Raw genomic sequence first — 15,625 nt, 5'->3', positions numbered from 1 at the left:
GTTGTAAGGCAGTGGAGAATCCAAAAGTTGCCAGCGACAGTCCTTTTTCTCGAGATGAAAATCAGTTACTGAAGTAATTAGAAGTTTCCTCAGAAGTCATATGAAACAGCAGGGTGACATTCAGTAGAGGTACGGATGAAATATGTGAACAAATATGTGTGTAACATGTTAAATGTATGTGAAATATATAAGTATGTGTGAAATATATTGCAAGCAAAGCCGTGGACAAAAAGGTTCCTCAAATTTATTGTAATGCACAAAAATGTCATTGTTTATCATATATTTTGTACATATTAATGTGTCTTTGTATATTCATAGCTATTTACAAAGAAAACGAAGCACTGCAACGCATGTCAGGCACATCGAGTACCACATTATTATTTCGAATTTATAATTCACGATTCCAGTAAGCAATACATATTCAGAATGTTGAAATCACTTTCATACGTTACCTCATATTTTGCTACCACGAACTGAGGATCAAGAGTAACTGAATAAAAAACCAGGGTAATGAGTTCTATTGGGGAACCAAACCGTTTGACTAATTACAGAAATCTATCACATACAATCAAAGAAAGATGCTTCGCAACTTCAAGATTTAATTAAGACTATTTTGAGAAGTGATATTTATTTGGCAGGTGCTGAAGGACATCTGAATAAATACTGCTAAACCACAAAGCAGAATATTAGGTGTTCCATAACTTCGGAAGTACTACAGACTTGCAAAACGTAACAGCAGTTTTGGAATCAGCAGAAAAATTTCTTCACGATGAAATATTTTACATGTAATGTAACACCCCACCCGTCACTTAGCTGGTTTTGGCGTGTGTTCACGCCAACTAATTGACTAACAGGTCAACAGAGAGTGCATAACTGCCGCAGTATCGGATAACGCACTAAAGTAATATGGCCCTTTGGCTCCTGATTGAACTGTGGTGGCAGTGTTGACATTAATTTATTCAGAATTGATCACTTTTAATTAAAAAGGGGTGCACATTGATGTTATATTCAGCTATTGAACACCAGATGCAAATGTTGAACATAAAATTAAGAAAGTGACGTGGGATTTCAACTACTTGATTGCAAACAGATGCAGTCGATTAGCACAAATTTATTTTAACTCAAGACCTTCTGACATTACAAGACTGTCCTATCAGGCAGTGGTAATAAATTGCGTTTGCGTGGAGTAAATCGCGATACTCAAAAGTAATTCCTATTGACTGACCAAGGCGTAATGCGAAGTGCGAGAGGAATTCTACAATACACGGCCCATGAAACCCTCGCGGAAACTTTGACGACGTGATCCAACAAATTAATCAGTGGCCGGAGCGCAATATCGCCGAATACAGCGTGGCGGAGCGGCGTCTTTATGTGGACGTCGTGTAAGAGGTCCGAGCAGATGTAATTTCGATGTATTGCTCATGCGCTGCCTGCGATATGCAAGGTATAAGAGAACCGCTGACCAGAGAGCAGTGTTGACTGAGTAGGAACTGTGTAGCTGTAGCAGTAAGTCTGCGCTAGTCTGCACCTGTGTGGAGTCTGCTCTGGTCTGGTATAGTGTATCATGTTGGCTTGGCCGGTCGCGGTGCAGCGATGCCGGAGTCTGAGTATTATTGCATAAGGTAAAAAAGCAGCCTCGCGCATATCTAGTAATGTTATGTGAACTCCCAAGTAAATGTTTGAAAAATGTCCTAATAATAATCTTTGTGATATAAAGTAATTTTTAACAAGCATTCATTTCAATTTTAAGAATTTACTAATTTCTCCAATCCATGATCATTCCTATTGCTGCAAAAGAAAAATCAGTTGCTTCCTTTCATAAATGACAAATCTATCGGCTAGCATTGCACAGAGCTGTACCGGAAAATTTTTATATAAGAGCAGATATATTCGCCGTTTTTATTGAGGTAAGAATTTTTCCTTCTTTTATTCAGAATGATCTTACATGGCCATGACGCAGCACTGCTGTCGTCCAAAATTTACCAGGTTACTGAATTCATTTTTTATTACGTGGTTTAGGAATTTTTCTGTTTCGAGCTTACATTAAATGAGAAAAGAATTTTGTGGGTACATTAAATGTGAAAAATAAATTTTGTGTGGAGGTTAAATGTGAATCAATTTCTATAGGGAGGTTATAAATGGGAATCAATTTTGTTCTGAGGTTATACTAAAGTCAGAATCATCCATAATATTCATTTTATATTTTTTGTGGGTAGGTTACACTTGGCGACAACCGGTCAGGATCGTATTTCTTTTTGAATCTCTGAGAAGTAGTCATGTATCGGCTCTTATTTACTTAAATGTAATTTGCATCTGGCGCAATGCATTTACTAATTTGTTACTTTTTCTTTCACAGATCATCGGAAATTTATTGCTCTTTGTTGTAATTGTGTTTGTTCCATTTTCGCTTTGTCTTTGTTTCATTTTTGTGCTTAATTTTGATTTGTGAAAAATGCCGCGAAAAACTGTTAACAGTACATCGCGATGTGCAATGAGTGAAATAGTCGACTCGAATAATTCGTCCGATAACACTTGCGACACTCAGTGTTATAGTGATAATCCTCTAATTACAGATAATCAGTGCGTGCCGATCACTAGTAATGATTTTGTGGTGTCACCGCCAGACACCACACTTGCTAGGTGGTAGCCTTTAAATCGGCCGCGGTCCGTTAGTATACGTCGGACCCGCGTGTCGCCACTATCAGTGATTGCAGACCAAGCGCCGCCACACGGCAGGTCTAGAGAGACTTCCTAGCACTCGCCCCAGTTGTACAGCCGTCTTTGCTAGAGATGGTTCACTGACAAATTACGCTCTCATTTGCCGAGACGATAGTTAGCATAGCCTTCAGCTACGTCATTTGTTACGACCTAGTAAGGCGCCATTATCATTTGATATTTATCTTGTGATGCCTGTACCGTCAGACCGATGTTCACCAATTATGAGTTAAAGTTAAGTATTCCAATAGTTAATTACGTTCTTTACTACTATAAATTCCCTGAACTGTTCCAGACCTCACGCCAGTCTGCGTGAGCTTACACGCGTGCCTTTCGGCTACCAATCACAGTGGCTTGGCTGTCTTGCCAAGTCACAACAGATTTTATTCCAGATGGTGAACAAACACATTCAGTTATGTCCACAGTAAATGCGACAAATGATGACGCGGCACGTTCCGATACAATGAACGCTGCCCAGTTTGACACACCCGTTTGCAAAATTTGAATTGTGAACAGATAAATTTTTCTCACGAAGATGAACAATGTAGTCAAAATACGTCAGATTTATTTGATTCCGATTTAGTGACTAACAATGTACATTCAATTGGCGAACCTGTTCAAGAATCAGAGAATGACCAAATGGTTATACAAAACGCGACAAATGCACATACACCATTACACAGCATAGAAAATAGAGTCGCTAATTTTGGCTTGGATCAAATTATGGCAGTATTGCTACAGTCGAAGAAATAACGACAACTTCAAACAGCTTAATGAAAGTTTCAAGCAATCGAAGAAAGGACTAGACAACAATTACAAACAACTTAATGAAAAACTAGACAACAATTCCAAACAACTTAATGAACAGAACAAACAACTTAGTGAACAGATTACAGCCGTTGCCGCGCAATGTCATGATACTAGAGAACAATTACGTGAGGAAATTAAGGCTTGTGTTAGGAGCAGTAGTGAAGAAATTAGATCTGTGGCTCAAGAATTAAATAATACACATGCAGCTACAACTAAATTACTTAGAGACGAAATTAGTGCAGTCGCTAAACAATGCTCTGAAAACACAACACAGTTACGCGACAAGTTTAAATTAATGTCAGCAGAACTTTCACGCACGCTGGATGCAAAAGTAGACGCGAAATTTGACCAACAGAACAGCCAAATAGACGAACGTTTTAATCACCACCTACGAAACAGTGAAACGCGTTACCGTAAATTTATACAGGAACGGAATAAAGAAGTAAAGCAACAAGTCATGGAAACAATTACTGCACAGAGACAGGAATATAAGCGTAAATTGTTTACGAAAGCAAAAACATATGTAGACAACAATACTGCTCCAGTATCAGACGAAGTTAAGACTATCAAACAGTTGAACACCGAATTCCATGATGAAATCTCCGATCTTACAACAAAAACAGACACATACACACATTAGACTTTCAGACAATGACCGACAGACTTGAACAATTAGAACTAATAGAGGATCCCGATGCCATTAAAGCAGTCGTTAATAAATTGAACAAAACCACACGTGAAATACAAAAACAAATTAATGCTTGTGATACTAAAAACGATGATCAGGTAAAAGCACTGACTGAAAAATATGATGAATTGGCCAGTCGTATTGACGTTATCGAAAGTAATAATGACACCAAATCGGACGATACTTCACCAGTTTCGTTTAATCAAACTCCCGAATTCCAAAATTTACAGTAGACGATCAGTGAGATAGGTTCGTCCAATAATACATTACGTAGAAAATTGTCAACTTTACAGCAAGAAGTGACAGAGATGAAAAATGTTTCAGCCTTTAACACATCACAGCATACGCCACTTTGCGAACATTTGTCAGACTCACACAGCCAGTGTAATTTAGGTAATTTACAGACAGTATGTGAGTTAGATTCCGAACAGTCACAGACAAACAGATTATCATACAATCCTGAACCTGTTCATACATACAGAGACGATAATATTGATTACAAGCACTTTCTATCCGTGAGAAAATTTAAATTATTTAAAAATGACAGAACACAGATTCACCCCTTGGATTGGATACAACAATTTAGCTTTGCTTTTCCACAGACTTGGCCCGTAACAAACAAACTTGAATTTATTTGCAGTTTTTTGGAAGGCGAACCGGCAACTCGTATGAGACCGATCGCGAGACAATGCTATTCGGTAGAAGAATTTCAGAATGCTTTTCTGTCAGCGTATTGGTCGAAGACGACACAGCGCGGAATCAAGGATGAATTAATTAGTTTACCGAATTATGAGAACTCAAATTTTTCCACTGTCACGCAATTTTTTGAACACATGGTCCAACAAAACCAGTACTTAAGTGAACCATACAGTGAATCTGCACTTATCTAATTATGTATTTCTAAATTACCACGATCATTAAGAGTATCACTTTTAACAAGTCAGTAGAAAGAAAATATTTCGGCATTCAGAGATCTGTTACAGCTTTTGGAAGTTCAGCAATCAGATTATTCCTTCATAAACAAAAATTTTTCATATAATAACCAACGTCAACAAGCATACAGCAATTACGATCAGCCACGCTATTTCAATAGCAAAGGTAATAGACGCTTCAGGAACGACAACCACCAGAACTTTAATAACAGACAAAATTTTAATTATCAGTATCGTCAAAATTATCAGCAACAGGAACCACATTTTGGTAACAATAGAGGTTTTTCCCAATAACAGCAACAAAACCAACCGGTTAGCATACCTAACCAACAATGCAGTCTGGAAGGTCAACCAAGCTTTAATGTTTCGCCACCTACACTTATAGCGTCGGCTACGCCAAATAGTAACGCACAGCAACAAAGAAATAACTACGTACAGAAAACACACCATTTCAACTCATATCGCAATGCACCGTATAGAAATGACTATCATGACAGACGTAAAAGTAATGAGCACAATTTTCATCGTACATTTAATAACAGTCGGTCTTACAAGCAGCAGAATCATCCGCAACAACAAATTATCATGAATGAACCAGACAGCAGATATCATCCCGAACGTAATACTTCAGGACGAAATAACAGAACAGTACAAATAGTCGAAATGCCACAGCATCCTCCCGCAAATAATAGCACATCAGATAGAATTTGACTAGATACAGTACAGGTTGCATCTTCCAGCAACGCAAGCAATACTTTTGACACGCAGAATCTTGTTCACGAAAATGTTATTACTTTTGACGACATCCGAGACACTCTTTTGCAGGAAAGACCAGTTATTCAAAAAACCATTTCACACCCTGTCATTGAAGTAAAGATTGGATCATCTAAATTTTCAGCAGTAATCGATTCTGGATCACCTATGTCAGTTATAATTGAGGAAACTTCCAACGAATGTAACAAAGAGAATACCTATCCTACGTTACCATTAGGCAAAAGTAAAGTAAAAGGTGCAGTACCTGGTAAAGGAGTAGATGTAAAATTACAGATACACTTATCATTTTGTATTGCAGGTCATACGTTTCACTCAAATTTTTGGATTGTTCTCTTATTGACAACAGACGTTATTTTAGGTACGAATTTTCTGGTACAACACGACGCAGTTAATGACTTTCAAAACTCCTATTTAATGTTAAAGGATGAAAATGTACAACTGGCATTAGAATTTCAGCACTCTTTATCTGCAGAAGAACAAACAATTAATCGTACAGAAGTCATTTCCGCATCACGTAACATTGACTGTCATTCCACATTGTTCACAGATACGTACGTACACAACTATAATACTCCAGACGAAGCCGACTATGACGTTATACAGATGATTTCTGATAAAGTTAAACAGAGCAGTGCAAATACAGACGACGAACGCACGCAACTACGCAAAATTCTTTTACAGCAAGCTCCAGTTTTTGACAACGTCCCTGGTACTATGTCCGGTTTTATGTATGAATTTCAAGTTAAACAGCACGACACATTTAAAGCCAAACATTATCCCATTCCGTATATTCATAGAGAACAAGTTAAGAAAGAACTGCAAGCTATGCTTGACCAAGGTATTATTGAACCGGCAGTTAGTCCGTACATAAACCCACTCCATATTGTTAAGAAAAAGGATGGTTCACTTCGCCTCGTACATGATTCGCGCCACATCAATGACATTATTATTAATGAAACAGATCGCCCTCAAACACTAGAAGAACTTCTACAGAAATTTCATGGTACTGCTATTTATTCCACATTAGATCTGAAATCTGGATTTTGGCAAATTCAGCTCCATCCGAACTGCAGAAAGTACACAGATTTTCTCTCTTTTGGTGACTTATCAATTTTGTAAATTACCGTTCGGTTTCACTATTACTTCAGTAGCATTTATTCGCGGTTTGAATAGTATATTTCCGACAGAACTTAAAGACAGAATCACAACGTATGTAGACGACATTCTTATTGCAGAAACTAACTGGTCTGAACACAATCTGATTCTTGAACAACTGTTACGGACTTTTCGTGCACAAGGACTCACAGTTAATCTCAGTAAATCGCTCTTTGGCAAAACTTCTATAAAATTTCTTGGACATGTAGTTTCAGCAGAAGGCATTGCGCCTGACCCGGAAAAACTTCAAGCTTTACGTGACATTACTGTTCCTACGACGAAGAAACAACTACGCAATTTTTTGAGTTTAATTAACTTTTTTCGTAAATTTATTCATTACTCTGCTTTAGACACCCCTAGATTATGTCAGTTGACGGGTAAAAACACTATTTCGTCCTGGGATAGCCAAGCACATTCTGAATTTGTCAATCTGAAACAAGCTTTGTTGAATGCACCCCTTTTATCACATCCAGATCTTACAAGACATTTTTCCATTGCCACCGACAGTTCTAACACCGCTTTAGGCGTACACATTTTTCAGGAAATTGAAGAAGATGGTTGTACAGTAATTAAAAACATCGGCTTTGCGAGTCGCATTCTGTCACCGGCTGAACGCAATTATTCTGTCACAGAACTTGAAACATTATGTGTTGTATGGGCATTTACGACATTTCGACATTTTCTTTATGGAAGACATACCACCGTTTACACAGATCATAGAGCGATACAGTTTTTACTTTCCGCAAAATTTACACACGACAGATTAAGCAGATGGAAACTTTATTTACAGGAATTTAATTTTACAATTGTTCACATTCCCGGCACACAAAATATTGTAGCAGACGCACTATCCCGTTCTCTCAGCAAGACATCGCAACCAACTTCTGCAAAGCAAATTTCAGCGTCATGTATATTCAACAAGCTGCATTTGAAAATTTCATTTTGTCGTCATTACGAGACATAGCACAAGAACAGAGTAAAGACAACGTATGGAAAGAAATTAAACACCTTTGGCAAGATAGGAATAATGTTACCATTAGAAACCATTACACTGTACGCAATAACATTCTGTTTCGCCGCTCTCACCCTGACAGCAACAATTGGTTATTGTGTATTCCTGACGAGCTTGTTAACAAATTAATTTGGTATACTCATTTAAGTTGCGCACATTACGGAGCCAGAAAATGTTTTCTTATACTGAGACAGAACTGTTATTTTACCAACATGGAGAAACGTATTCGACGAGTTTTAGCGTCATGTGAAATCTGCCAGAAAGCTAAGTCAGATACGACTTCACATATTCCTCCTTTACATCCCATTTTACCTGTTAAATTGAGACACATGACCGCTGTAGTCATTTTTGGTCCGATTCCCAGAACTAATAGAGGTTTTTGCTACATCTTTGTCGCTGTTGAACTCACTTCGAAATTTGTTACCTTCACTCCGTTACGCAAAGCTACTGCTAAATCTGTTTCGAAAGCATTTGTAAAACATTTTCTATTTCACGTAGGACATGTATTGAAAGTAATTTCCGACAATGGATCACAGTTTCGATCTGCTATATGGACACGTATGTTACGAGCTAGAAACATTTCACCGATCTATATATCAAGGTACCACGCTTCTTCGAACCCTTGTGAACGACTAATGAAAGAAATTGGTAAACTGTGCAGAATATACTGCCATAAAAGACACTCTCATTCCAGGATGTAATTAATCCCATACCAAATGAATCTACTATGCTATCTCCGACTGTTATACTGAAAAATGTTGAATCCCCTAATAAAATTAAAGAAATAGTATCCTTTCCTACATCTCGTCGACTACGACACCATGAAATAATTGACATTGCACTCAACAACATCAAACGTGCCGCAGAGCGCCGGAGAAGACAGCAAAAACAGGTTTGTACACGCCGTGACTTTCACATTGGACAGAAGATATTAGTACGTACACACTATTTATCCAACAAAGGAAAGAATAGATGCAGTAAATTTGAGCTTTTATACGCAGGTCCATATCGAATTCGCAGCATTCCTCACCCCAATGTAGTACACGTCGAAACTCTGAGAACCAGAAAAAGTAAAGGCAATCACCATGTCTCCAATATTAAACCCTTTATTGAATGAACATACTTTATGATTTATCACACTGTAATGCCATTTCCTGATTTTTTATGACCACTTATGCAATTATATTTATGTGACTACCTACTGATGATTATCATATTTTTTCTTTGCAAGTGCCCGGCAAGGTAAGGTTAGCAGGTTGCTTTTCTTGTCGTTATATATCTCACCGTGCACATTTTCCATTTTTCGTGTATGTATGATTGTTTTCCTGTTTTGTTTGTATGCACTACGAAATGTTTAAGATGTAACAAACACCAGTTGACTTTGACATTTTTCCTTTTGATATATCAATATCTTGACTATTCTACACTTTTGGCTACTGCATTATGAGACTGTGTGTACATTTTTGTACCTAAACACTGTCTATGTTTTTGACATAATACGTTTTCTGTCATGCTATGCTGTATGCTTAATTGTATCACTAGAAACCAGTTTTTATTTAATGGGTATATGATTTAAATGCAAGACATTAATCCTTATTCATCATTTTCAGAAAGCAATAACGTGTAAAAGAAATAAATTAAACAAACCACAGTGGATTACTATGAAATGGGAATGAACGAAAGAAGATGCGATACCTCGTCATGAAGAGTAAATGGATCAGAATTAACAAACATTAACAAGAATATACTATACACATCGTATGATAGCAGTCTTAACTAATTAGTTTTCTTTCAGAATACGAGGCGATTGATGCAGGCTGTCAGACAGAACTACACATCTTAGTTTTAGTGATGAAATATGCTAGAAATAAGAAACTCTATACTATGAATAGTTGTATGTAGTAAATGGTAATATGAATAATGAAGTGCCTTTTTTGCAGATGATAATGAATGGTGATGAATAGTTATATGAAGAATATGCTAATATGAATAATGAAGTTTTTCTTTGCAGGTGATGATAGTAATAAAGTTACAATAATATGAATAATGAAGTTTTTCCTTGCAGATGAGAATAATGATGAAGTTTATATATTTATTGTTAGGAAAAAGATGCTATGTAGTTATTTAAGTATTTGTTGCAGTTCGTTTTGACAGTATGTCTTATGTCGCATAGTACAATGACTGAATGTTTTGGAAAGGACGTTTCTTCTTTCAGCTTAATAATCCATTTTGTATTTTTTTTAGGAGAAGCTATTCATGGAATTAATGTGCTATAAGCAGTTAGTTATTAAACCTGTTCTATTACTTGCATTTTTACCCATTTGTGTGTGTCATTCATGAATGTGATCACATATACTCTACTTGTTTCATAACCTTGCTACAGCTGACTCATGACGAATGACGTTAGTAATCCTTATTTGCAGCAATAAGTCAAAAGCAAATATTTTCATTCCCCAGCAATTAATTATCGATCCCAACGCAATGCATTACTAGCACAAAAAAATGTATTACCAGTCCCAAATAATGCTACCAGTTTAAGAGAGTTCTGAGTAATGCTGAATGATGAACGTCAGATTATCGCACTTGGTGTTGTGCTTCTGTAGACAGAAATGGACTTTTAGTGCGGCTACGTGCAACCTACTGTGCTACAACCATGATGCAATCCTTCCCTTTCCTATCCTAGTTCTTGTAAAATGGTAAAAAAATATATAACATTTGTTAACATGTTTTATACTCATTGCGTATACTAGTTCTCGTAAAATGGTAGAAATATACAGTGCGTGTGCACTTTATGTCATTTGTTAATATGTTTTGTACTCATTGCGTATCCTAGTTCTTGTAAAATGGTAAAAAATATATACAGTGCGTGTGCACTTTATGTCATTTGTACTCATTGAGTATACATTTTGTCATTGCTTGATATGTTCTGTACTACAGTGTGTATGCACTTTACGTCATTTGTTAACATGTTTTATACTCATTGTGTACACATTTTGTCATGGCTTGATATTTGTCATTGCTTGATATGTTCTGTACTCAGTGCATGTGCACTCTATTTCATTTCATGTTCTGCACTTATATATATGTATATACTCTGTGAATGTAAACTTAGTTAAATAAGAAAAATTTGTTGCTCATAGCAAGTCCAATTGACTCACCATCGCTGCCAAATTTTTGCCCCCCCCCCCCCCCCCCCCCCAGTGGAGGGTTATGTAAGAGGTCCGAGCAGATGTAATTTCGATGTATTGCTCATGCGCTGCCTGCGATATGCAAGGTGTAAGAGAATCGCTGACCAGAGGGCAGTGTTGAGTGAGTAGGAATTGTGTAGCTGTAGCAGTAAGTCTGCGCTAGTCTGCGCTAGTCTGCACTTGTGTGGAGTCTGCTCTGGTCTGGTATAGTGTATCATGTTGGCTGGGCTGGTCGCGGTGCAGCGATGCCGGAGTCTGAGTATTATTGCATAAGGTAAGAAAGCAGCCTCGCGCCTATCTAGTAATGTTATCTGAACTCCCAAGTAAATGTTTTAAAAATGCCCTAATAATAATCTTTGTGATATAAAGTAATTTTTAACAAGCATTCATTTCAATTTTAAGAATTTACTAATTTCTCCAATCCATGATCATTCCTATTGTTGAAAAGAAAAATCAATTGCTTCCTTCCATAAATGACAAATCTATTGGCCAGCATTGCACAGAGCTGTGCCGGAAAAATTTTATATAAGAGCAGATATATTCGCCGTTTTTATTGAGGTAAGAATTTTTCCTTTTTTTATTCAGAATGATCTTACAGGGCCATGACGCAGCACTGCTGTCGTCCAAAATTTACCAGGTTACTGAATTTAATTTTTATTATGAGGTTTAGGAATTTTTCTGTTTCGAGCTTACATTAAATGAGAAAAGAATTTTGTGGGTACATTAAATGTGAAAAAACAAATTTTGTGTGGAGGTTAAATGTGAATGAATTTTTGTAGGGAGGCTATAAATGGGAATCAGTTTTGTTCTGAGGTTATACTAAAATCAGAATAATTATCCATACTATTCATTTTATATTTTTTGTGGGGAGGTTACAGTCGGCCGACCTCATGGTGCTGCAAGGCTGCGCTCGTCTATTCACTTCTAGCTATCTTGCTCAGTACATAGCTGAACCAAAAATTCCTATCTCCAACCTCAATCGTTCCTTTTGCTAAGTCCTAAACTGCAGAGATGCTCACTCTTTCTCAGGCAAGCTGAGTCAAGAACGCCACGTCCGCACTCTAGGCCAGCTGGGAACGGAAGACCTCTACGGATACTTCTCACAGTCCGCTCTTCGCCTCAGTTTCCCCTCCAGCAAAATCACTTACGCCAATTGCAGTGCAAGTCGCGTTAATTATGCGTCACTTCCCAGCGCCGACCAATGCCTGCTCTGGGAAGTGAACAGATTCCCACAAAATTTCCCTTCCTCTGAACTTCCGCTATTTCACTCCTCCCAGGCCACCCATCAAGGTTAGTGTCTGCACAAACACCAATTTTTCTGGAATTCTGACTCCCAGGAGAGTACTTCAAATTCCATGGTCCTACGTTCCCATCGGAGGCCGGCGTATTTCATTCTGTCGCTCTTCAGCTGATTTACTTGAGGCTCTGCGGACCGTGAATTCAGCGTGAAGTTGCTATAGTCACAAACACGCATATTTTGACCTTTGTTGACTGCTCCACCGTAGCTTTGGGCAGCTTTCTCGCATGTTTCACAGAAAACGGGACGATGGACATTTATCAACAGGCGTACAAGCTCTCTGTCTGTTTCCCGGTACACCAGCATGGAGTCAGGGTCAATCACCCACTCACTGTCACTCATCTTCAGGCGGCTGGAGGCCGCGCCGCGTTACCGCTTTCTCAGAGCTTGAGCCGCCCTAAGCTGCGTACTGTCGCTTCCCTTCGCCGTTCCCCAGCCGGCCACGGTCAACTCTAAATGCTTCCCTGGAGTAAACTAGCGTCCAGTAAATCGACTCGTTTCCACAAAGTTTTCATGTCGTGTGAATTACTTTAAAACCATCACCCGACATTAATTATTCCAATACGTCCAAACTATACCCTCTACAAGATGCATTGTGCCTTGTCAGTCATTTTGTTCAGCCCTACTGTTCGCTCAACGTGAGTTCGGTGATCTTTAATGACTTCATGTAAGGGGCATAGTTCTTGCCACCTTACAGTAATTTCGCAGACGTTTTAAATATCATAAAAAATTCACTTATTTTATTTTTCTAAGATGGCAGATAGCTACTCGGAAAAAAATAATAGATTGAAATATGGTTACTACCATGTGTACATCTACAAACAAATTTAATATGCGACAGAAAATTTCTTTCAAGTTAATGCTGATATAAATTACAATGCTTGAGACAGCTTAATTCTGTTATTGAACACATTTCTATGCCTCGTTTTGTGACACTCCATCCATTAAAGTGTTGGGGAGAGGTCTACAACTTTGCTGCCGCCGTTTTGCAATAGACGGCAGTAGCGGCAAGTGGGGTTCGGGTGGTTGGTCATAGGTGTAATCCAATAAGCTTAGCCATCTGTAAACATACTGCCATAAAAATGTTACTCGATTCGTGATTGCATCATAAGGTTACTATCGATTAAGTATGTCAACTTACGTACCAACTTCTCGCCATTTTCTGCTTCAACATTAGGAAATTTGCGGCTGTGGCTCTTAAAATGCTGGGTAAGACCAACGGTGAGGGAACTATTAGTGGAATATGTTGCAGAGAATGTTTTCAACGCCTCAAGAACGGTGATTTTGATATCGAAGTCCGGCATGGCAGTGGTAGACAGAAAGTTTTCGTAGCTACTGAAACAGAAGAAGACAGTCACAGGACATCATTATCGAAATTGATGCGCTCGTGCCCAGCACTGAAAGACTAACGGCCACAATAGAGCGACAGACACGGAAAGGTAATTTTGCAGCAGGTCAGTGCTCGACCCCACGTCGCAAAATCCGTCAAGATATACATGGAAACGTTGAAATGAGAAGTCCTATCCCTTCCGCCGTATTCTCCATATTATGTTGCTCTCTCTGACTACCACCTTTTTCTATCAGTGCCGTACAGTCTGGCTTACCAGCACTTCCGATCATATGAACAAGTGTAAAATTGAATCAATTCTGGAGCCCCACAAAAGACGCCCAGTTCTTCCGCCACGGGATTCGTATGCTATCCAAAAGATGGGAGAATGTAGTGGCCAGCGATGGGCAATACTATCAATCATAATTTTTTTGTAAGTTTTTCGCAATAAAGCCCCGAACTTCGAGATAAAACGGCGCAAGCAAAGTTGTAGACCTAGTACATTTTGAAGAGGCTCCGAGCATCACTTGAGAGTGAGCTGATGCTGTGATAGATCACACGGGCCTGAAATACTTTTAATTTTTGTGAGTGGCAACTAAGTGTAGGTCGGCAACAGAGCGTAAACATGTCCAATGTGAGCTGTGAGCGTATTTTACGAAATAAGTATTGTGCCACAAAGGCATCTTTCGATTTATGAATATTGGTATTGCACGTAATTAAAGAAGCTGAGCCTAACACAACTTCGGACCAGAGACCTCGAATCGAGTGCAGCCATTACAATGCTCCACATTACTTTGATGGAATTCTCAAGTTGAGTTTATGGCATGAATGGGGCTTCAGACAAGTTCCTTTATCGACACTAAACACTGATAACAGCACAAACTACGCGGAGCAGAACCTTCCGTCTGCCAGTTTCTACACACATGTCCTATACGTGACTAAATTGTAAAAACAATGTTTAACTTGTAACATCACAATAGGTGTCGTCATATGATTAAGAAAAATGAGTGATGCAACCAATTAATCTCAGCCCCTACAATCGCATGACTGTAGAAGCAATATGGGTCTACACATTTTTTTTTCATTCTTATGTGCACTTTCTGTGTCCTGATTCCCATTGTTCACCCTTCCTGAAAGTGTGTGGTCAAGTGTGAATTATTTGAATGCAGTAGCAGACGAACCAAGGAAGTGGTGGGTTTCTTAATCTTCTACCAACTAAAACGGTGTCGGTGGAAGGCAGAGAGCAGGAACAGGAGCGCTTGGCCAAAGATGAGTAAAGCAAAACGTTTTCCTAGCCGAGGTTGGTCATGGGCCTCCCCATCACTTCGAGCGGTTCGGAGAGAGCTCCTCGCGACGGTTACAAGTTGAGTTGTTTTGAAGACAGGTAAGCTACCAGACGTTCCCTCAGAATCTGTTAATAATAACTTGTTAATCTCAACAATTTCTTCTCCTAGCCATTTTTGAATTACCAGTTAGGTTGTGGTTACAATTTTTGGTTCAGTTACTGAGTGTCATAATAGTGTGATTTCCGTTAGGCGAGACCACGCGGTCTATATATTCAAAGCGCAGCCCAAGCCTTAAATGTTACTGTCTGCCATTTTATTTTATTTGTGCGGGACACTTTAAATTATCAATAAAACTGTACCGAGCGTATATTCGGCAAGATGAATCGATTTGATTCCAAGCGCTTCAAGCAAAGATATGCAGCCACCAAAATCCTGCTCGAT

Source organism: Schistocerca cancellata, chromosome 8 (assembly GCF_023864275.1).
Source record: "Schistocerca cancellata isolate TAMUIC-IGC-003103 chromosome 8, iqSchCanc2.1, whole genome shotgun sequence".
Classification (NCBI taxonomy): Eukaryota; Metazoa; Arthropoda; class Insecta; order Orthoptera; family Acrididae; genus Schistocerca; species Schistocerca cancellata.
This window is presented reverse-complemented; position numbering follows the sequence as displayed.